At 38.5% G+C, this 25,569-nt stretch overlaps 1 long non-coding RNA gene across 3 annotated transcripts in view; it reads left to right on the top strand.

Moving 5' to 3' along the window:
- LOC111192064 (uncharacterized) overlaps positions 1–23,832 on the top strand; it is a 28,750-nt gene extending 4,918 nt beyond the window's left edge. Inside the window, exons 3-5 of one of the 3 annotated variants that reach the window (XR_002649797.2) lie at positions 2,812–2,908; positions 22,038–22,258; positions 23,508–23,832. This is a non-coding gene — a long non-coding RNA (uncharacterized LOC111192064). Of the gene's footprint in view, positions 1–444; positions 542–2,811; positions 2,909–22,037; positions 22,259–23,325 lie in introns of all 3 variants that reach the window. The other 2 variants (XR_002649798.2, XR_007427308.1) reach the window with 2 other exon arrangements.
- Positions 23,833–25,569: the final 1,737 nt, after the last annotated feature.

Genomic DNA, 25,569 nt, shown 5'->3' with positions numbered 1-25,569 from the left:
GGGAGTTTGGGATGAGGGAGTTGGGGAGTTCGGGATGGAGTAGTCGGGGAGTTTGGGATGAAGTATTCGGTGAGATCGAGATCCTCCAACATCTTGAAAACACTAATGCTCTTGTTACTGAATGCAATACAATAATTTTAAATCCAAAATCTAATAGCATTTCCTGGACAGTAGAAACAGCTATTCCAACAACAGCAAAACAACTCTTTTTAGTACCCTTAATTCCATAGGAAAAAGTAAATAAGCAGGTCTTAATACTTTTAAATGTTCTCCTTCATGACAGAGCATTAAACCCCTATTTGCTCTGTTGACACATCAAACCTGAATAATACCTGTATGTACAGCATTTACTGGTAAGCATAACCCTGTGTTGTTGGCTGTTCATTAGAGTAAAGTTAGTCTAATTGTGCTAATAAATTTTGTCTTTTTGCCTTCTTCCTCCAGCGGGCTTACCTCCCAGTGGTTCAGGAGGAGAACTGTAGCCTGAAGGTCGGCCACAGGCCACTGAAGAGGAACGGGTAATGTTATGCCACAGTTAGCGGTGAGTTAGCAGCGGTAGCAGCAGCTCGTGCAGTGCCACAGGGCTGCAGACTCTGTTAGGTTTGGGCAGAGCTCAGCATTTTGAATGAGTTATCAGAAACACTTATGCATGTCAAAACACAGGTCATTTCAGCAGGCATCAATCCTGTATACCAGTACTCAAGACTTAATTGGGAAGTAGAATATTTGTTTGACAGTTTAAGATTGATGTTATTTATAATGCTATGTTAAGCAAAGTGAATTCAGATAGATGTTTTATTATCTATGTGCTATTTTGGAATAAAAAGCCTTTATAGAAGCCTGTTCAGTCAATACTGCTCAATAAGGTCTGTTCAATAAAGGAAAACAAATGACTTTGGCAGATAATTCAGTACATCATGAAAACTCAAGTAACACTGTGACCTCATTAAAGTATTTTATATTTAAATAATGTCAAATATTTTTAAAACAACTTGACTGAACACACAACCATATCTGACAGATCTAAATAAAAGCAAATAGCTCAAGAATTTAATCCTGACCAAAAATATAAAACACAAACATACAAGCTGTCTGTGTGTCTAGTCCCTGTAGAAAAAGAATTGCCAATAGAAAAGGACTTCCTGGTGCAGATGGGCATAAGGAGTTGGGGAGTTTGAGATGGAGTCGGGGAGTTTGGGATGAGGGAGTCGAGGATGGATGGAGTATGGGATGGAGTTTGGGGAGTTTAGGATGGAGTAGTCAGGGAGTTTGGGATGGAGTAGTCGGGGAGTTTGGGATGGAGGAGTCGAGTAGTTTAGGATGGAGTAGTTGGGGAGTTTGAGATGAGGGAGTCGGGGAGTTTGGGATGAGGGAGTCGAGGAGTTTGGGATGAGGGAGTCGAGGAGTTTGGGATGAGGGAGTCGGGGAGTTTGGGATGAGGTAGTCGGGGAATTTGGGATGGAGTAATCAGGGAGTTTGGGATAAGGGAGTCGGGGAGTTTGGGATGGAGTAGTCAGGGAGTTTGGGATGAGGGAGTTGGGGAGTTTGGGATGGAGTAGTCGGGGAGTTTGGGATGAGGGAGTTGGGGAGTTCGGGATGGAGTAGTCGGGGAGTCCGGGATGGAGTAGTCGGAGAGTCCGGGATGGAGTAGTCGGGGAGTTTGGGATGAGGGAGTTGGGGAGTTTGGGATGGAGTAGTTGGGGAGTTTGGGATGAGGGAGTCGGGGAGTTTGGGATGAGGGAGTCGGGGAATTTGGGATGGAGTAGTCAGGGAGTTTGGGATAAGGGAGTCGGGGAGTTTGGGATGGAGTAGTCAGGGAGTTTGGGATGAGGGAGTTGGGGAGTTTGGGATGGAGTAGTCGGGGAGTTTGGGATGAGGGAGTTGGGGAGTTCGGGATGGAGTAGTCGGGGAGTCCGGGATGGAGTAGTCGGGGAGTCCGGGATGGAGTAGTCGGGGAGTTTGGGATGAGGGAGTCGGGGAGTCCGGGATGGAGTAGTCGGGGAGTTTGGGATGAGGTAGTTGGGTAGTTTGGGACGATGGAGTTGGAGAGTTTGGGATGAGGGAGTTGGGGAGTTTGGGATGAGGGAGTTGGGGAGTTTGGGATGAGGGAGTCAAGGAGTTTGTGATGGAGTAGTCGGGGAGTTTGGGATGAGGGAATCGGGGAGTTTGGGATGAGGGAGTCGGGGAGTTTGGGATGGAGTAGTCGGGGAGTTTGGGATGAGGGAATCGGGGAGTTTGGGATGAGGGAGTTGGGGAGTTTGGGATGGAGTAGTCGGGGAGTTTGGGATGAGGGAGTTGGGGAGTTTGGGATGGAGTAGTCGGGGAGTTTGGGATGAGGGAGTCGGGGAGTTCGGGATGGAGTAGTCGGGGAGTTTGGGATGAGGGAGTTGGGGAGTTCGGGATGGAGTAGTCGGGGAGTTTGGGATGAAGTATTCGGTGAGATCGAGATCCTCCAACATCTTGAAAACACTAATGCTCTTGTTACTGAATGCAATACAATAATTTTAAATCCAAAATCTAATAGCATTTCCTGGACAGTAGAAACAGCTATTCCAACAACAGCAAAACAACTCTTTTTAGTACCCTTAATTCCATAGGAAAAAGTAAATAAGCAGGTCTTAATACTTTTAAATGTTCTCCTTCATGACAGAGCATTAAACCCCTATTTGCTCTGTTGACACATCAAACCTGAATAATACCTGTATGTACAGCATTTACTGGTAAGCATAACCCTGTGTTGTTGGCTGTTCATTAGAGTAAAGTTAGTCTAATTGTGCTAATAAATTTTGTCTTTTTGCCTTCTTCCTCCAGCGGGCTTACCTCCCAGTGGTTCAGGAGGAGAACTGTAGCCTGAAGGTCGGCCACAGGCCACTGAAGAGGAACGGGTAATGTTATGCCACAGTTAGCGGTGAGTTAGCAGCGGTAGCAGCAGCTCGTGCAGTGCCACAGGGCTGCAGACTCTGTTAGGTTTGGGCAGAGCTCAGCATTTTGAATGAGTTATCAGAAACACTTATGCATGTCAAAACACAGGTCATTTCAGCAGGCCTTTAAAAGCTGTCCGGGCATGTAAATCAGGGAATAAATGAAGGAAATGATTGATGTGGAAGAATACTAGATAAGCTCCAATATTTATAAATTGTGTAATATTGATATTCTATTAATTGAGCAAATATACAGGAACTGTTTTTTAAAAGTGTTCAACATGTGCAGTTTCATTATTCAACTGAAAACAGACAGCCTGACAAATACATACGTACATTTATACATACATACATACATACATACATATATCTCTACATACATCACATACAAGACAAAAATAAAAGAAAAAGAAACACACAGCCCCCAGGATCTGCCTTCATCTTAAGCACACAGGCATACATCATGTACATACACCCACATACATGCACACCCACGCACATACATATACATACACTCCTCTCCTGGTGTCACTTGATCTGCTCTAAGAGGCCATTAGTCAGTCAGAGAGGGAGAGCCCTGCACTGAGATCAGATTGATCTGTCCCAAAACTTCACACAGCTCCAGCAGGAAAGCTCACAAATCAACGCTGCCTCGCCTCCTGCTGAAAGACAGTCTCTGTGCAAGTGTGTGTGGGTGAGAAAGAGAGAGAGAGAGAGAGAGAGAGAGAGAGACACGGTGGAAAAAGAGATTTAGAGTCCTCCACAGTAGAGCAAGTTTAAAGGAATGAATTCATCAGCGCTGCACAAAAGTGAATCAGCAGCATGTAAAAAACGGCAATCTGTGGGTGAAAGCAGGCATTGTGTTCGAGCTATGTTTGAATGTACTGTGTGTATGGTAGGGCTGTGCATTATAGGGTCAGTACCAATATATTGAAAAAAAAAACACCATTTTGTACAAGATGGTCGTATTATAATATAATATCTATTGTAAGGTGGCTTAAAATCTGAATACCAGTTCTTTTGATAAGGGACTGAACATGAGTGTTGTGTGTGTGTGTGGAAACGGTTTGGTGTACAGAGAGATTACACTTAACAGAATAGACTTTTGTGTAAATTGTATTACAAATTAAATTGTAGATGTCATAGAAACATTGTACACATCATCCTCTAGAGCAATAGAGTGAAATACTTGATTATATACATAGTTAGCTATTACATTTTCAAATGTAGTATGGGGCAGATTCCCAGACATAGATTATGCCTGCAGCGATTAACAGTAGACTATATTTGCCTTAATGAAAAATCTCAATTCAGAATGGTGTGTATTCCAATTCTAGGCTTAATCCCTGTCAAACTCTTATATATGACCCTATATGTTTTATATATAGGGCTGTGTATTGGCAGGAAATTAGTGATACAATATGCATCACAACACAGGGGTTGTGATAAATTATGATTATATTGTGGTACTTTAAATAACATAATATATTGCAATTGTTTAAAGAAAATTTAAGAAAGTCTGTCATTATAAAAGTGTAAAAGAAAAGTTTACTTTTTACCCAGTCATAACAGTTGGATCTGAAGACAGAATATAACTATCTAGTGGGCGGGGTTTAAACACAACAATAAGGCTACATTCACATTACGAAGATGAAGTGACTCAAATCTGATTTTTAGCTCTATGTGGCTCAGATCTGATTTATTTTTTTATGGCTGTGTGAACTTGCCAAATCCGATTTTTTCGAATCAGATTTGAGTCACTTTCATATGTGGCCCTAATTCGGATAAGTATCTGATTCATGGACATGTGACATGAATGTAAACAGTCAAATCAGAATTCATGCGTCTGTTTGCTTTTACGCATTAGCATTAGCGCTACGTGCTTCTCTCTCATACCGACACTACATCTCTTGGTGCAGCTGTGCAGCTATAGCTGCAAAAAACAGCAAAAGCAAACCGCCTGGCCTTTTTTCACCTCTTTAACCTGAGCATGTACTTCAGACCAGTCTCTCAAACATGAGTTTTTTGTTGTTAGTGAAGAAGGCGACGTTTATACACATATCAATGTGCACATGTGAGGTGTTTCAGGGACAGATTCGTTCACATTACACACAGATACAGCTCACTTATATTTGTGAATGTGAACGGTCAAATCCAATCTGAGCAAAAAAAAATCTGATTTGAGCAATATGTCTTGTAATGTGAACGTAGCCTAAATTAACTATTGTCTGACAGCAATCTTTATATGGTCAACTAATCATTAAAAATATGTACTGTGTTTTTCAAAGGTGATACAGTATTCATTATAATTAATCATATCACTATTTCCTTGGAAAATATTGAGATATGGGTTTTTAATTTGTATCGCCCAGCTCTAATGCATAGACATGTGTTTGATATTTCTGTAGACCTAATATCTTGTAGAATTTAGGAAACACAAACTTTTGGTGGGTTCTAGACTAGATTTGCTTTATTCTCCTGATATTTAAGATTAGGTTTGGGATTACAGTCGTACAGAAGCTACTGGAAGTACCATATAAAGAGATAGATAGATAGATAGATAGATAGATAGATAGATAGATAGATAGATAGATAGATAGATAGATAGATAGATAGATAGATAGAGAGAGAGAGAGAGAGAGAGAGAGAGAGAGAGAGAGAGAGAGAGAGAGAGATACTTTATTGATCCCGAAGGAAATTTAGCAAACTGCGTGTATGTGTGTTCGGGTTTGTAATAAATGTTTTATCTTATATGTTCCTCAGAAACTCAGAAAGTCTTCCTCCTCTGTATGTGTGGCTGTGGCTGGTGAGTCAGTGTGTTCTGTGCTGGAAGAGAGAGACGAGGCAGTGAAGGAGAGGCTGGGTAGCATGTGTGTTATCAGTATGCATGTCGTGGCCCAATAGGCCCGCGGGGGGTAGAGTTAGGGTGCGACATGCATGGCTTCCCTGCTTTAATTTCCCTCCATTTGAGAACATTAGGCTTGACAAAGACAAGGAGGAGAGCTGGGCGAAGGGTGGGTGGGGTGGAGGGGTGCTACACAACAAACCTAGAGAGAGAGAGAGAGAGAGAGAGAGAGAGAGGTGAATGGCTACAGTGGGACTGGGAGAAGGAAATGGAAAAATGTGTAAAAACTGCCCACAACACTAGATTTCAGAACTAAAGTTCTTAAGCAAAATAAATATTTTGAATGATATTTTAAAAACAGATAAATGACAAATTCCACATGGTGATTATAATAAGCATTAACAAAAATATGATGTATGAATAATACTCTACTAAATCTACAATGCACTAAAAACTCAGATACTTCATGTTTGCACAATGTACAAGTATATAAACAACAATAGTCAACAGCAAAAACAAAACAAGAAATGTTGAATTTAATAAAAAGCAATATGCGTGGAAAATGTAAATGACAATACTGTTTAGATTAAATTAGATAAAAAAACTAAGTATATAAAAAAACTATTAAATTAAGTCAGAATAAAAGTAAATATATATCTTTTTTATTTTTATATTATTCAATGGACAGCGATGATAAATGTAAATGTAACTACTACTTCAGCATGTATAAATCATTTGATACATTTCCATTTTGTTGTTTTATGACTGCTGGGGGCCTAAAAGAGTTAAAATGAGATTCTGATTTATGTTGTATCTTGTGTGATACAAAATAAGCAATAAGCAAAAATAATAGTCCCAGTCCAAAATAGCTTTGCCAGTTTATTCTAAACGTCTTCCAGACAAAAAGTTTTCCAGGTTTTTGGAATGCAATGAATAATTAAAAAACTAAAAGAAAACTAGCAATTCTAACCAAATCCTTATGCCTCATCACCTGTCATTCCTCCAATCACAAGTGAGTGGTGTACATCCCTGAGGTTGACCTGACCTAAGATGATGACTGGTCTCAACTTGTTCGATTAGTTTTTTTATCACCCTAGTTAAAAATGTACAGCTGACCAAAACAGTATGCACATAGAAACATATGACATGGTGTGTCACAACCCTTAAATTGAGTATTGACTTTTGAGTCAGACTGTGTGTGCAGGGAGAACAGGGTGGGGGATGTTATGGGATGCATGTGCTCAGTGACTCAAATGACTGGACGTCTCAAGTCTGTAAATCAATTAGATTCTTAGACTTGTGGTTTTTGGGGGGTTAAATTGATTAGTGGGCAGAGAGAAAGCAAAACAAAGTTCCTCTGTACAGCTTTTAGTTGAACCAGTGTGTGTGTTGTGTATACAGTAGTTAAAACCCCATAGAAACAGTTATATAATAAATAATATGGAAACTATGGAAAACCGAATTAATTGAATATTGAAACAAGGTCTTTAGATCTTTCATACTCTTACACTCTAAAAAAACAGAGGTACGATATGAGTACTTTTTGTACTCAAAGGTACACTCTTCATAATTGTACCCTCAAAGGTACAGTATTGGTCTTTACAGGGTCAGATTTGTTCCCTCTGAAGTACAAAGTAATTTCTAACAGCAATAAGTACAAATTTGTACCATTTCACCAGCCAAAGGGTACATTCAGTATTCTGTATCACTGTACTAATAAACAATATATATTTTAATTGCGCAGTTTTTATTTGAAAGACAGGCAATTTTGGATCATCAAGTTTTTGAGCCAAATTCAGTTGATGATAATGTTTATAATCTTTACTGGCCCAAAAACCATGAAAGGTACTTTTTTTGTACCTCAATATAAGGTAAAGCCCCAGCGACAAGCTTTGTACCCTTTTAAGTACAAATCTGTACTTATTTTTCCTAGTGTGTAGTTGTGTAAAAATAGCATCCCATCTGGTGCCATAAAAGGTAATTTGGTAACAAATCTGGCACCAGGCAGGCCAAGGAACACTTGTTGTGTGTGGATGAGCATTATCCTGCTGAAAAATGCCACTTAAAAGCCCTGCCATCAGAGGCAACACATTTGGCTGCAAGATATCCTGCATATACAGCTGAGCTGTCCCTCACATCACCACTAGTGGTGCCTGATTGATTATTTTATTTGATTGATACAGATATGATCCAGCATGCCCTGAATCTTGGTTTATAGAGCAATTTAATTGGTTTATTTAAGCTTTAGCTCTCTGTCAGTCTGAGGAGATGGCCCACGTCCTCTGAAGCTCACAGCTCGATAGCTGACCTTTTAAAAGACCTAGCGGAAATGCACACTGTGTCGTGTGATTATGTTGGAATTGGTTACAGTCATGCTGCACCAGGATTAAGCAACAGTGAGGAGCTCAGGCTGAGATCAGAGGCTGCAGGCCTGCTCTTTGCAGCGGGATGTGTGTGCTGTTTGCCTCGGGTCCCTGGAGCTCAGTGTTTTGCGGAGATTTGGAAAGTTCTCGCTCCCAGGAGATCAGTGAAGATGTTCCAGTGCAGGCCTTTGAAGCACTGAGGAAAAACAAGCATCCCTCCTGTGTGATCATACTCCATCTGACACCCAGGGCAAAGGGGTATATCTACATTTTTTGTGGGAAGACCAGAACAAAACTAAGATAAATCTGAGTCCCTGTATAAAATGATTGATTTCAAAATTTTGCTTAAATTGCTTTGTGTTATATGGATGCATAACCCAATGGCTTATTTATGCACCGCCTACAGACATGATGTTTACTTGCACCTGTTGCAAGGATGGATAAGCTTTACATTTACTTTATTTGTGGCATTTCCTGTATTTGTGTTAAAAAGAGAGAAAAAGAGAGAAAGACTTTGGATGAGAAAGACTTTGAGAAAGAGAGAAAGACTTTGGGAAAGAGAGAAAGACTTTGGGAAAGAGAGAAAGACTTTGAGAAAGAGAAGAAGACTTTGAGAAAGAGAAAAAGACTTTGAGAAAGAGAAAAAGAGTTTGGGACAGAGAGGAAGACTTTGAGAAAGAGAGAAAGACTAAGAAAGAGAGAGAGACTTTGAGAAAGAGAGAAAACCACAACGAACTTCAGCAGCTTTTAGAAACAATTTACTCATTTGATTACAGAGGTGTCAAGTAACAAAGTACAAATAACTTTTTAAGTAGAAACGTTGGTTATATATACTGTTTAAAATCATTTTATTCAATTTTTTTCTCCCATTTTTCTCCAAGTTTACATGGCCAATTACCCAAACCCACTCATTAGGACTCCCCCTATTACTAGTGATGCCTTAACACACCAGGAGGGTGAAGACTAACACATGCCTCCTCGGATACATGTGAAGTCAGCCACCGCTTCTTTTCGAGCTGCTGCTGATGCAGTTAGAAAATGTTACTAAGTAACATCACAGCACACTCGGAGGAAAGTGCAGTGACTCGTTGCGATACATCAACTCACAGATGCCTTGTAAAAAGCTTTAAAAATAGTTGATACTTTAACTTCTACAGAAGCATTTTAAACCCTAGTATCTATACTTCCACAGGAGTAATGCATTTACTTTTAACCCCTTTGCTTGATTAGAAACAAGCATGGTAATAATAACAATACTTCTTGGTGTGTAATGTAAACTTTGTAACTAATCATCCTATTTTTAGAATCTAATTACTTACTTTTTAATTTTTTTTGTGAGTGGATTTATGTGTCCTGATTATTTAATTCTGATACATAAATGTTGTCACAACCCAACCCCGTTGTTTGAGAGAGAGAGAGAGAGAGAAAAGACTAGAGATGTGAGAAAATGAGCTATAACTTTTCCACTTGAGGACAAGTTCATAGATTTGCTGTGCACATCTTTGTTTGCCAAACACTAATCAGCTTGCAAATAGTGCTCTCTCAGCCATAATAGGCTGTTTGGAAGAGGTGCTTTACTGATGAAATGGAATAACGGTCATGGGCTATTGAACTGTATAGCAGTGCTGAACTCACTTCACATATATTTGGATTCTTTTAATTCAGTTCCCTTTTAAAATATGTCACCCCTCAGAAGTTTTATTATCACTGAACTTTTTTATTTTATTATTACCAGCAATAACTAGGACTTCTAAAGGTTAAATGTGAAATATTGCACCATTGTTGATTTACATTTGGCCTGGTATACTAAAATTTAAAAAGTTAAAATACTAAAAGTTTTTTTTATATTTATTTGTCTAATGTTTTGTTTACTTTTTATGTGTTAATATACATCCTTTTTTTATTTCGGACCGGCAACTTATTTAAAAAGAAAACTTGGGATTAATCGTTTAATTATGGGCCCAGACTGTTATCAGGAACAAGTCCATAAGCCAGCCAGGTACCACATTAAAATAAGACTACATTTATAAAGGGTTTATAAATGGTTTACAATTAGTTTATAAATGGTTACTAATTAGGTTGTAAATGCCTTAAAAATCATTAATAATCAGTTATAACACATATGCAGAAAGGGCAACAATGGCCTGTTGTTTGCTAAATAGTGAACCCACAGCCGTCTATATTGTTGCCCTTTCTATGTATGTGTTATAACTGATTATTAATAATGTTTAAGGCATTTACAACCTAATTAGTAACCATTAATACTATAACTGTCAAGCATTGTAAACCATTTATAAACCCTTTATAAAGGTAGTCTTATTTTAAAGTGGTACCGCCAGTCATTAGAGGCTTGTTATGACGTTAATGCAGATAATTGTAGAGGTATATATGCTGCTTTTACATGTGTGAGAGAATGGCCCTGACACTGTTTTAGCCTAGATTTATAGAAAATGAAAAGGTATAAGACTCAAACTGCACTTTTTTTTTTTAACTCATATACCTTTTCTTAAACACTTTGGATGTACTTCAAGTACACTGTACTTGAAGTTGTTTTACCTTATAAGATGGAAAAATATCAATATATATATATCATATATTACCGTTTAGCAAAAAATATTAAATAGTAATAAAGTTTGTATCCATATCACCCATATATTTGCTTCAAATTATACAAAATAAAAAATGTATCAGAAATTCTACAATTCAATCAATTCAAACTTCTTTCATTTTTTTTTCCTATAAGAGGATGAAAATGACCTCTAACCTGTATGATGTCACAGCCTTGCCTTTGGCCTTTACCACAAGGATGACTTCATGATGCCCCTGAAACCATGAGAACGTTGCTTTGAACATTACTATCCCCTCCACCTGTCCCTCCGAGGAACTCGACTCTGTCGCCTGGGCTTTTGTGGATCTCTTTTCATGACCTCTCTGATCTCGGTTCAGGCTCTTCAGAGCTCACGTTAGATCTGCCTGAGCATGCTTTATTCCCAGACCTCATGGAGTGTTCAACTCCACCAGCAGACCACTGAGGATTCCCTCCACTGGCTGCGGTGCTCCCCTTCAAAGCTTTAAATAAAACAACTGACTGTAAACAGATCGAAGGTCAGGCACTTAACTTTTTAGAGACATGAAAGAAAAGGTGTGAACTGGGAAAAATGGAAAAATGAAGTGAAAGGAGAGATCTGAGCAGGTGTTTAAGAAACATGCCAGTGGAAGATGTGGGTTTCTTTAACAAAGCTAATAATATACAGTATATATACAGCTCTAGAAAAAAATAAGAGACCACTTCAGTTTCTCAAAAAGTTTCTCTGATTTTGCTATGTATAGGTATATATTTGAGTAAAATACACATTTCTGTTTTATTCTGTAAACTATGGACAACATTTCTCCCAAATTCCAAATAAAAATATTGTTATTTAGAGCATTTATTTGCAGAAAATGAGAAATGGCTGAAATAACAAAAACAAAAAAGAGCTTTCAGACCTCAAATAATGCAAAAAAAAAAAAAAAATCGTATTCATAAAGTTTTAAGCATTCAGAAATCAATGTTTAACCCTGGTTTTTAATCACAGTTTTCATGCATCTTGGCATGTTCTCCTGCACCAGTCTTACACACTGCTTTTGAATAACTTTATGCCACTCCTGGTGCAAATGTTCAAGCAATTCCAGCTTGGTTTGGTGGCTTGTGATCATCCATCTTCCTCTTAATTACATTCCAGAGGTTTTTTATTGGGTAAAATTAAAAAATTTCATAATTGTTAAGTGGTCTCTTATTTTTTTCCAGAGCTATATATATATATATATATATATATATATACATATATATATATATATATATATATATATATATATGTATATATATATATATATATATATATATATGTATATATATATATATATATATATATATATATATATATACATATATATATATATACATATATATACATATATATATATATATAGATATATACATATATATATAGATATATACACTCTAGATAGTTTTAGTGGGACTTCTAAATTGGTGGACCAAGAGGGGAAGCATAAAACAGTAAACCAGATGCAAGAGACCAGAACAAACTGCACAGTTCCCAAAAGAGCAACCACAAGCCCCATCAAGAATCCATCTTGCTCTATATTACAATAATAAAATTATGGATAATAAAAATGTTTCATAACATGATTTAAAGCAATAGGCTGGCCAAAAAAAAAATAACTCAGACAGCTTTACACTTATTCCAAATGTAATCAGTCAGCCAAGACACATTTTTGCTTTTGTTGTTTTATACTAGAGCTATGAGGCCAATCTATCAGATCAACAAGTAAAGGGAGCGTAACGCTGTACATAAGCTTTGTGCAAACTTGATATCTGAATCAACACACACATGGTTGTTTAGTGATCTCAGACTTATTGAGTTACATGTTTTTTTTATATATAGTACCAGTTAAAGGTTTTAACACTGCTTTTTCATTATTTAAGTGTTAAACCACATAATGTTTTAGATTCTGTTTAAAAGTAGCACCTCTTGCTTAGATGACAGTTTTGCACATCTTGGCTGGATTTTCTCAGTCAGCTTTATGTGGTAGGGTCACTTGGAATTCAGGCTTTTTAAGTTAACAGCTGTGCTGAACTCGTCAAGAGTTAATTAGTTAAATTTCTTGCCTCTTGATGTGTTTTAGAGCATCAGTTGTAAAGTTGTGATGAGGTAGAGTTGATATACAGTAAATAACTCTATTTGAGTAATGTTTTGATCCATATTTTGCCAAGAACTTCTCAACTTAGTTAAGAAAAAAATACTTTAAGGAATGAAGGTCAATCAATTAGAACTTTACACGATAGCGATATATATCATGATTTGAGTACATTTAAGTATGTTTTCAGGTATTCTTCGAAAAATATGACAAAATAATATCATTGCTTACTTTTTTTTCCAACTTTATTTCAAAGTGACATTAAACCCAACTTTCACAAATGAGAATTACTACCTTTTAGTGCAGCAGAATATATGTATCAAATGAAAACAGATGAGGTAGATGCAGTAGCTAATTATTTCAAAATTGTACAGATATTTGAATTGAGTTATCAAAGTAAACTCAATTAACATTTTTTTAAAGTGTCTGTCAAATAACGTAAAGCAGCGTCATGTCGCAAAACCACGCTTTTTTTTTTGCAAAGATTATTTTATTATCACTTTTATAAACCGAGTTTATGCAAAGTGACCACACCAGTGCATTTCATCGTAGCCTACTTTATATATTTGCATGAATAATTGATGAAATTACTGTAGAAACGATAGGGATTCTTTTCTATCGTCCCCTTGATATTTATCGTCATATCGCACAGCACTACTATTGGTTGAAAGTCAGGTCAGGTCAGGTTAGTCGAGTTTAACGCCACATCAGCTCGTCAGCTATTTCGTGGCAGGATAGGTAACGTCTATTCACAAGGTTCTATGATCTCGTCCTCAGAAGAGGACTCGTAGATCGGTAACAGTACAGACACATTCACTCACACACTCACACCTAAGGGGCAATTTCAACCAAGTTCCAATTAGCCTGAATGTGCCGTCTTTGGACTGTGGGGGGAAACCGGAGAACCCGGAGGAAACCCACGCAGACACGGGGAGAACGTGCAAACTCCGCACAGAAAGACCCGGGTCGCCCCAGCCGGGAATCGAACCCAGGCCGTCTTGCTGTGAGGCGGAAGTGCTACCCACTGCGCCACCGTGCCGCCCTTGGTTGAAAGTAACAGTGTCAAATAGTGAATTTTATTAGCCTAACATACCTCAGCTGATTGGTTGGGATGACACAATCAGGTTGACTTATGTTCAACAGCTTCTTCAATAAGAGACAGTGACTCAAATGTTCTTTATAAAATGGTTCAGCAGAAGATAAAAGGTTAAATAAGTTATCTTTAAGGCGTTTCTTTACACAGCAAAGCTGGGACAAATCACGTCGCCTGTAAAATCTGAGTACCTGCCTCGCTTTCGACACCAGTTATTTGAAGACTACTGACAAACCAGTGCTCTGAAAGTGAGATAAGTGTTTAGCTTGGCTTGTCTTTCCTCACTGCTGCCGTTTAACCTTCTGCTCGTATTAGGACGTACAAATCCCCCCGCTAACAAGAAACGAGGGGAATTCCGGGGGAAAGGAATGGAGCCCCTCAGCCCTCTTTGTCAGTTTCTTTTTTAGGGTCCTCTGTTCTGTTGCATTTGTCTTTCAGCGTAGCCGCATTCTCTCCGGCCGGCTCTGTGTGCAGTCTGTCCCTCAGTGTCTGGAGGCTGAGGAGGGGTAGAGCAGGGGCTTCATCGTCTAGGGGAAGTGGACGTCCATCCATTAACACTTCATCCAGCCTTGGCCTCCGCTGCACCTTGTAGTCCCATCTCCTCAGATCACAGGGGTAAACCGCAGATCATTCGTCATGGCGGTTAAAGAGCCCATTATTAGGCCGACTATGCCAGTCACCCCCAAACCACACTTCCACCTTCACACTTTTAAAGACATCCATCCAGCAGGATGAATGGAGGGAGGAAGGAGGGATGAGAGGTATGAGAGGTATAGTGGAGGAAAGTGGAGGATAGATGGTGCCAGAACACAGATGAAAGCGTATGAGGACAGTTTCAAAAGCTGGTAGTCTCTTAACAGTAGTTTAAAAGTGGGTACCAAGCAGAATAAATGGTAAAATATTATTCATATTATTCCATTAACAGCACAATTCACTATTCTGAAGGAACTTAAAGTAAAAGTTACCAGGATGAATGATGATATATTTAAAATGATATGGGCAATATTTACTGAGCTACGTATACAGAAGTCTAGCATACCAGTCTTTCAGGTTTCTCGGCATGTGTACAGTTGTAGAGGTTCCTAATGGTGTCCTGCAATAATCCATCCTACGAATCCATCTTTTGCACTAAAAGGCACACCGGATTATAAGGTGCACTATCAAAACACGTCGATTTTCTGTTCTATTTTCATACATACGATGCACCAGATTATAAAGCGCATTATGCGACATTAGTAAGGAACAGGGGTGTCGCCATGTTTTCCTTCTAAATCAGCAGGTCTCACCTCTGAACGGCAAAAGAGCTAGTGCTTAGTGCGGTTAGCGAGTAATGCTAATGCTGCCCCAGCTGTGCTAGCCAGGGGTTAGCAGAAGGCTACAAGATGATAAAACTCACCTCTGAACTGTAAAAGAGCTAGCGGTTAGCGGCTAATGCTAATACTGCTCCAGCAGTGCTAGTCGGGGTTATCAGGAGGCTACAGGCTGATAATACTCACCTCTGAATGTCTAAAGAGCTAGTGTTTAGCACGGTTAGTGGCTCATGCTAATACTGCTTGAGAATCTAACTGAAACTTCTGTATATCGCTGGACTTTAGTGGAATGGCTTTACTGCTTCTTACAACCTGACTGGTAAAATTCATACATAAGGCACACTGGATTATAAGCTGCACTGACGATTTTTGGAAAATTAAAGGATTTTAGCTGTGCCTTATAGTGCAAAAAATATGGTATTTTCTTTCAGTTCCTGTAAGTTTTTTGTGGTACTGGTGAATTATTGATTGCACATCCAATGATAGATAGCTAGATAGATAGATACTTTATTTATCCCGAAGGAAATTTAGGACAATGGCATCTCGCATGTTGGCGATTGGTCAGTTGGGGATTGGTCAGTTGGGGATTGGTCTGGCAATGTTGCAAGACATATGACATAGCATCTGTGTCTTCAGTGCAAATATCTTGAGATAGATGGCAGCAGTATGTGGACTGTGAACGAGCGTTGTTCTGTTCTGAAATAGCACATAAGACTCTGTATTCAGGTAAAGCAGGATCACTAGTTGCACAACTTCATTAATGTTGTAAAGTTGTATTGCCCAATTACTTGTAATGAAGACCATATGTGATCTGGTTTTGTATGGAATTGCATCCCATACCATGACACCACGACAGGCCCACAGGTAATGCCACATCACAAGGATGACGAGGACCAGCACATGCCTCCTCTGTCCTCTGACACACAGGGAAGTCAGCCACTACCTCTTTTTCAAACTGCTGCTGATGCAGCATTGCTGAGTAGCATCACAGCCCAATGCTCGGAGGAAAACGCAGCATCTCGGTTCTGATACATCAGCTCACAGACGACTTGTGCTGATTGACATCACCCTAGAAATGATAAGGAAAAAAGGCCGCCACCTACCGACCGAGAGGGAGCAAGGCCAGTTGTGTTCTCTTAGGGTTCCAGCAGCTGATGGCAAGCTGCATGACCGGGATTCAAACCAGTGCTCTCCTAATGATCTAGTGGTAGCATAGTGGGACCAATTGGCACCCTAGGAGTGAATACTTTTAAACCTAATTAGTATGTGTGGACACTTGTGGGTGCTTAAAATTTTACAGTGATTTCAAACATGAAAAAAAAAAATGTTTTAAAGCTAGAAACATCCCTGTAGTCACATCATTTACTGTGCAAATCCTGATATACGTTAGTGGATTGTGATAATGGACCAGTAGACCAGAAGCACAGTAGGAGTAGAGACAAAGATAAAATTCATCACGTAAACATCTGACATTCTGAAAGGAGAATGCTTTTGAAGCCCAATGCCTTTGGAAGAACCAAGAGGAGTATAGAAGGGAGGAGTTCTGATGATATTTTCTCAAATGCGATTGGGGGGCAAGTTGAGAGAGGAAGAGCCAATCAGAACCTTCACGCATGATCCCACCTCCTTTTTTGGTGGGTGGAGCTTTCAGAGACATGAGGAGTCCAATAGGAAAATGGAGTCAAATTAAGTAAAAAAGAGAGTGAGGGAGAGAGAGGGGGAATTATAGGGGCTGATGAATGGAGAGAGAAAGAGAGAGAGAGAGAGAAAGAGAGAGGGAGAGATGTAAAGGGGTTGGAGGTGGGAGTCAAATCAAGGACATGCCCAGGTTTACATGAACTCTGCTTGAGGTCGAGTGGAGGGCACAGCCTGTTGATTAATGTGGCAGATTACAGATGATATAAGGTGAAGGGAAGAGGAAGGGAGGTAAAGAGAGGCAGACGGAAAACAGAAGGTGAATAATATGACGTGTGGTGGGAGGGAGAGAGTGAAGGAGGGAATATGAAAGGAGCAAAAAAAAAAGAGAGATAGTGGAGTACAGATCATAGTAATAAATAATGTGTGTCATCTTCTTTTAAAAACTTTATTGTAATGCTGATATATTGGTTATTATGTCTGGTTAACTGATCTGTGATAGTAGTTGGTTATACTGTAGGCCTGTCACAATAATTACAATAATTACATTGTCATCTTATCATGCAAAATATATACACATTATTGTCCATATATTGTTTATTGCCCATTAATTGATGAGCCCATTAGCATTAATGAGCCAGTAGGTCAACATTGTTTAAAAACAGAGTTTTACTTTTATTTGTTTTATTCATGTAGATATTAAAACACTTTATATATTCCAGTTCCTGTATCAGAAAATATATATTTTTGCTCCCTATAAAGGTATAATTTTTTGGTCTTTAAAGCACAACAATTTTGTTTATCACAGTTTTTTCTGGGACAATATATTGTCCAAAAAAAATAAGTTTGTTGTGTATTTATTTATTTGTTTGTTCATTTATTAGATAACGCATCTTTGCATTTGCTTGGTAGGTGGCTTAGCCAATCAGGTTTTATAACCAGAAATTTCTGCTTTAAAATACTTGCTATAAACACACTTATTAAATTGACTATTTATGCATACCTGTGCTTTTGAACATTTTTCATGGTAAAATATTTGTTTCTAAATTGCCACTACTGCAGCCTTATAAGGCAGCCAATGCACTTGAAGGAAAGCACCAGATCTCCAGCTCTAGTCCTTCAGCCAGCAGATGCCTGCGCCGTCAAGCATCACAATGGTGATGGGTGATAAAGGGAAAACGCCATTAAATACTTAAAACTTAATTTTAGTTTATACTAATTGTAATTGTATTTTTTTAACACTGGCATTATATCTAAAATATGAGGTGTATTTGTCATATTGCGTTTTATACTTTTATAATTATCCCTTAACTACATTAAAATTACTGTGACACATGCCCTCTAGTAGGGTTGTCACAATACCAAAATTTTGACTTCGATACCGATACCAACTGTAGTATCACGATTCTCGATACCAAAACGATACTTGGAAGAAAAAAAAACAATAAAAATATCTGAACATAAAATGTTTATTTTTGACTGAACTGGATTGAACACTGAACAATCGGTGCAAACGCTTTGATTCTAAAATGAAACATTTGAACAAAAAACAAGTTTCGTTATTATAACCTTAACTATAACATAATTATCTAAACACTTCCTAAAAACTAAAACTAAAACCAGAGGTAATGGTAGCCTGACTATGTGAACCTGACGGGCGGGCAGAAGTTAAGTTCTGAATAAGGAAAATAAAGAGACAGAAGAACATTACAATGTTATGTTCATTTTAACACTCACTGCTCCGTTTTATTAACCAACCGATTACCGATTTTAATAAGCCCATGTTCAGTGTAACGATCAAGCAGGCTATGTGCCTGACCACAGATTTGCGATGGAAACGCGAAAACGTGAACATCCTGGCTGTTTTCGGGCTGTTTGAATGAGCGAAATATGATCAGAATTATGTTAAATAATACTGTAACATAGAAGCATAGAACTATTATTTAATTAAAATGATTTTTAAGAACAGCTAAACACAGTGCTGCAGGTCAAACGCGGAGGCGTTCACGTACGAGAGAGAGACAGAGAGAGACACAGAGAGAGAGACACAGAGAGGTAGACACAGAGAGAGAGAGACAGCAAGAGTGAGAGAGAGAGATTTGCGTGTTCTGATGTGAGCTACTCACAGGTAAAGGTTCTCTTTTATCTCCTCGTGCTCATATTCTAGTCTGCAGCTCCCTCAGTGTTTTCTGTCGTATTTTGCGGCTAGCGCGAGCGCTTACAACTAACACCGCGGACCGCGAGGTGCCGCCACGCTTGTGCCGAATCCGCTACTGAATCCGACTCCCGCTTCGCGGACAGAATCGGCACAACACCCCCCGCTGCACAACTGCGGGAGTGAAAACAGCGCTAATAAATAAAGTAGTTTAGTTTCACTTTCAGTTTTCGTTATTTTCGTTATTTTATTTAAAAATAAAAATATAAATAAAAAACAGATGCCTACATCTCAGACTATTTTCTGGAGCCCGAACCCGACCTGGCCCGAGGAATGTGGTGGGAAATCTCGGCCCGAACGTGCCTCGGGTCAGTTCGGGTTCGGGCAGAGAATCTAAGCTCTACTCCTCTGCACTGGATAGACTTATAACACCGTTTATAAACTGGGTTTGTGGTGTTGGTCGGATTCCCTTCTTCATCAGCGATGTAAGCAAAATTTGCCCACACTTCACTCCTCGCGCCTGTTTTGTCCACAAGTCGCGGACGAGAGACTCGCTGCTGCTCTGCTGGCTTGCGCGTGCTTGTGTCGCTCTCAACCGAGTCAAATGAATCGATTCACACGAGAATCGATTCATTTGTTCAGAACACTAAGTTTATCTGAATCCTGCCACACCGACTGCTGCGGTGTGAATCAGTTTTCTTATGAACTGAATCAAATCGCGCCTACTAATTTGACTCATTTGAAGCTAGTGACTGGGCTATATACAGTATCGAAAGCATCGAACGCTAAAGAACCGAATCGTTTGTGATGACGTAGTATCGAAAAAGAATCGAACCTTCGGTACACCGTGCAACTCTACCCTCTAGTGGTTTATCGTTTTTTTTTTTTAAACATAACTCTGTTATTGACTATTCTTGTTCTTTAGTCTATTATCTATTTTGTTGAGCTAAGATTCTAACCTATGTCAGAATTCCTCAGGTGAGACAAGAAATCTTTTCTTTTCTTTTCCTCCTCTTTTCTTCTTTCCTGTCCACTGGCCTGGCTTTGAAGCGAGTTGAAAGTAATGAGGTCTCACACACTTGAATTACTGCTTTGTTCATTAGTAAAGTATGTAAATGTATGGAGTTTATCGAGTGTGTGCAATTTCTGGCAGGCCCCTGTGGATATAGTAATCACCGCCGCGGCCCAGGCCGACAAGACGAACGCCGAGCAGGATACACAAATATGATTCCGAAAACAGTAAACGCTGTCTGAATTAAAAACACAAAGTCAGACGAACACAATAACGGCTGCGCTTTAAAAGCGTCTCGCGCCGCGGCGCGGGGGGTCAGATTTTTGCATTGTGCTCTGGGTAAATATGTGCCATAACTCACGTGGCGTTGCGGCAGCCGGCGTTTAAGCGTTCATGTGTATAATTATTTTCGAGTATGTCTCCATTTTCTCTCTTTCGCTTCAAATCAATTTTTATGGCAGCTGAGTTTTATGGCACTCATCAGGGTGGCGCGGAGACGGCCTGCTCCTGCTTCAGGGAGAAAACACTGTCGAAATGAGAGTTATAAATATGAACGCTTTTCCTTTGCCTTCTGGCGGCATTCTGAGTGGATTTTGTGTGTGTGTGTGTTTGTGTGTGTTTTCTGTGGGTCTATGAGTGTGTGTGTGTGTGGGTGGGTGTGGGTGTGGGTGGGTGTTCTGTATGTGTGTGTATGGGTTGGAGACTGCAGGAAGCTGACATTTCTGGACAGTGACCTTTGCCCCATTACTCATCCTTCCTTGGGTGTCTTTTATCATCGTGGTAATTGAGGTTATCATTCTCTGCTTTTTCTGACTTAAAGTCATTTTACAAATAAAGATAAGCTCTCCTACTGATCACACACAACAAATATAAAAAACAACAGTGGAACCCTTCTTCATGCTAGATAGAACCATTTTCATTTCATAATGTCATAATGATTCCACATGTATACACTGGCATCCAGACTCACTCACAAGATAACACCTCACAACCTATATGGGTACTTTTTATTCAATAACCTTTTCTAGATGAATATTTTTTTCTATAGGTGTCATTTATTGAATGAATCAGTTTTTGCTATTTATAGGTATATTATTAAGTAAAATGAACATAGTTGTTTTATTCTATAAACTAATGACAACATTTCTCCCAAATTCCAAATAACTTTTTTGTCTTTTAGAGCATTTATTTGCAGAAAATGAGAAATGGCTGAAATTAAGATGAAAAAAGATGCAGAGCTTTCAGACCTCAAATAATGCAAAGAAAACAAGTTCATATTCATAAAGTTTTAAGAGTTCAGAAATCAATATTTGGTGGAGTAACAGTGGTTTTTAATCACAGTTTTCATGCATCTTGGCATGTTCTTCTCCACCAGTCTTACACACTGCTTTTGGATAACTTTATTTCACTCCTGGTGCAAATATTCAAGCAGTTCAGCTTGGTTTGATGGCTTGTGATCATCCATCTTCCTCTTAATTTGGTAAAATCAAAGGAGCTCATCATTTTTAAGTGGCCTCTTATTTTTTTTTTTTTTCCAGAGCTGTATTTATATTTAAAGTGACAGTCTGTAAGTTTTGGGTATTTGGGTATTTAGAGCCCTCTCTGGTGAGAATGTGTAATTGCACTCGCTATGTAGAGTGTTTTTAATGCAGGACAAAATGCAAATAAATTGCAATGTGAAGTTCTGAGTTTTTTAACTAATTATTTTGTTTAATTTAGAGATTACATCCAACAAACCTACCGGACAACTTTTAAATATATATATTTTCAAAAGAAATATATTACACATTGCAGGGAGGGTTGTGCCAGGACATTCTTACCATTTTAATTAGAATATTTTATCCCATTCAAAATGAAAGATACTACTGCTTTTGAATTTAAGAGGAAAAATAGAGACTGCTGCTTTATTATGTGCAATTATTGCAAATGAACAAAGAAAACATGATTGTATATTTTATTGTGTCACTGACTTTTAAGTAATTGTATCATGGTGGTTCCCCTGCAGTGGGCCTCCCATTATCCCTCTCACCTGTCCCGAATGGCAGAGCCATCTCCTCGGGCCCCGATAAGAGCGAGGCTCGGTGTCATCCTGATGCATGGCAGGATTAGTGCTGTCCAAACACACCAGGCTGCACTTTAAGGAGAACAGAGGAGAGGGCACGGGACGGCTCTCTTCAAAGTTGGAGCAGACCCATTCCACACGGCGGGGCTGAGGAATTAACGAGGGTAAATATTAACACCTGTCCTTGTGTAAATATTAGCCCTGCTCTCTTATGTACAGGCAGCGGAGTGAGCTTTCCGCTCAGACTTATAGCCACTGAAGTGGATAAAGAGTGCTGGTGTGATAATATCTCTACCTTAACCCTTTAGAACCTGTGTGTGTGTGTAAGCCCATGCATTACTCTCATATTTAACATCAGTGTTATTGGGGCTAAAATAGAGCCATGTGGTACCCCACTGGAAAAAAAAGAGACCACTTCAGTTTCTGAATCAGTTCCTCTGATTTTGCTAATTATAGGTTTATGTTTGATTAAAATGAACATTGTTCTTTTATACTATAACATTTACAATAGATCAAAATCTGATCATTAGGAGGTGGTCTGAGGCTATGTTTAGACTGCAGGCTAAAGTCAGGATACGGGATTGTTTCTCAAATCAGATCTTGTATAATGACTGTCCACACTATATTATAAAAAAAAAAAAAGGGATCAGATTGGGTTTGCCTGTCTGGACACCACAAACTTAAGCTACTAGTAATGCTAATGAGGTTAGCGACAGTAACTATGGTAACCTTTTCCATTGTTCTTGGATCCCCACATTTCCAAGATGCATTAAAATCGGATTTGGGCACAGAGAGTGTTCAGACTGAGATTTTTCTGTACAAATCTGATTGTGATCACTTGATCTGATTTAAAACCACTTTTTATGTGGGATTTTGCTTGTCCGGATTGTCATAAATCAATCTGGATACAATGTAGAAATGGTAGAAAATTAGATTCGAGCTCTCAGTCTGAACAAAGCCTGAGACAAACTTGAGACACATGTTTTATAGCAGTTTAAAAACAACCCACATTCTACCAATACATTCGTCTACAAGTATGATTGCATGTGCATGTTAAAATCTAATCAGGATACAATCCAGATACTATTCACATTAAGTGACCAGGTGTAAACAGGTCTAAATATGATTACCCTTAATGTTTTCATTATTAACCTTGGTGTCCTACGTCTTACTAAGTCCTTTGAGTTGAGTTGAAACTGGCCAATCCTGTCAAGCTGCTCTTTTTACTCAGAGGCCTCCACAGTGGACATATAAGTGCGCCACCTGCTGTACACTCACGGCCCTACGCTCTTCTCCTCACATTCAGCATCCTGTCCGAATCTTTGAGGAGGTTTCCATGGAGATAGTCTCCATGACGACGTCTCTGTGCTGAGCACATTGTTTACCTGTTGTTTGTCTGATCTCCATATTCAGTATTCCGCTGCAGCACCGCGGTGCGGATTGGGAGTCGTGCAGATGAGGCTCACACATCTCAACATGCCGAAGTTACTGTCATGAAGATGACTCACCGAGCTCTTTACGCCTGTTAATCAAGACTCTCAGAGGTTCCTGCAGTCGGAACACGTCTCAGAACCACGACATGAAACACCTCACGCACCTCCATCTGAACGTGGGATACACTCTGCAGCGGGTCATTATTATGAGAGCGCAGAATACTGTCGCTTTTGGCCCTCATAACTTTTTGATCATTTTTAATATTCATACACTGCAAAAAAATAAATCTTAGCTAGTAAAATTATCTAATTTCACGGCAATAAATCTTATTTTTTCCTTAATAAGAATGTTTGACTTACTAAGCATTGCAAGTATAAGACTGTTTTACTTATTTTAGGATGATCTTATTCAGTCTTATTTTCACATTATTGTTTCATCTTATTTTCGCCGTATTTTAAGCATTTTAAACTTGAATCAAGCACAAAAAGTCATCAGTCAAGTTATTCTGATTCTTTTGTCCAAATTTAAGACACTAAACAAGATTTGTGCTTGATTTAAGTATTAATTTACTCATTTTGAGACTTATTTTAAGAAATCTTACTAAGAAAAACTTGCTCACCACATTGGCATATTCTTTTGCTTAATTAAAGCATTTACATATCAATTTACATATATTAATTGTCGCTTAAAAATACAGTATGATGGTTGTGATTTCACCGATGTTACTTAAGGGGCAGGCTTATCCTGAGGTGACAGGGTGGAGAGGAAAATCGTCTGCATGTTTAAACAGCACATTTAAATGCCTTGTTTATTTTTTAAAATCTTTAAAAAAATTAAAAAAATATATATAACAGTATATATAACCAAGTAGCACAGAATTACTAAACTTTAAGCTGAACCAGGCAACACTGTGGACATGGCAAACCACAGAAAACTCTATAAAATGTACAAAAAAGTTGCATTTGAAAGTGAAGATTAGCATTCCTCTATAATGTAATAATGTGTTTATTCAGAGATACCTTTTCATACATCTTAAAAAAGTATCATTACACAGTATTTGTATGAAATTTACACTTTAAAAAATAAAAGGCCTCACATTTATATTAACATTGACCCACATGGTCCTCCTACACATTCACATTGTCTCCTGTCTCTTAGTATATTATTAATACAATATATAGAGTCTTGCACTTATATTTACCTAAGATTTCATCCCAGATTTCATCCTCATAATGGCTTAAACAAACCTGCTTCTTCTGATTCCCTTGATTTACTTGGAGGTGACTCCAGAACCTCCACAAGTCTGAGACTCTGGCCTTCACCTGAAGAGCCAAGTCTGTAATTAAGCTTCCTCTCAGGAAATACATAAATAACCCACAGATAGAGAGGGCTGAGGAACCAATTTTGCTCCGATAGACATAACGATGATTAATAGAGACATTAATTTAGGTGGAGTTTTGTTCCAAAACCTTACTCATCTTTCCTCATAATAATGGATAATTGCAATGTATGGGTATTGTCAGAGACTGATTGCACATTAAACCTTTCAGGCTGAAAATGAAACTCTAGGAAGAAAAGCAGCCTTAGACGGGGATTCACAGTGTAGGTTGCACATGTTCACCAACATGCAGGAAGTCTAAAAATGATGCAGAATAAAGAAACGGACTGTTATGATCATACAATGTATCGACATGATATATAATATTCTTGACCTCAATGCGTGTGTTTACGTGGCAAGACAGCTTTATTTAAAAGCAGTGTTTTTATTTTATTTATGTAGGATATTTACATATTTTATATTCTAATTCCATTGTATTAATAATGAAGCAATCTATTGCCCTTTTTTAGTAATGTGCAAATACCTTATTGTGTTACAGTATTATCTGTAACTATAAATTATCCATAACTGAAAATAAGACAATATATTATCATAAATCTTTAATACAGGTCATTTTAACAGGCCTATATAGTAACCAGGTTAGCTCATTTTATTACATATTATATATAAATGTGTTCCAGCAAATCCCTATTTTTATTCCTG

Source organism: Astyanax mexicanus, chromosome 19, assembly GCF_023375975.1.
Source record: "Astyanax mexicanus isolate ESR-SI-001 chromosome 19, AstMex3_surface, whole genome shotgun sequence".
Lineage (NCBI taxonomy): Eukaryota > Metazoa > Chordata > Actinopteri > Characiformes > Acestrorhamphidae > Astyanax > Astyanax mexicanus.
The sequence above is the reverse complement of the archived record's forward strand: the minus strand, read 5'-3'. Positions and strand labels throughout refer to the sequence as shown.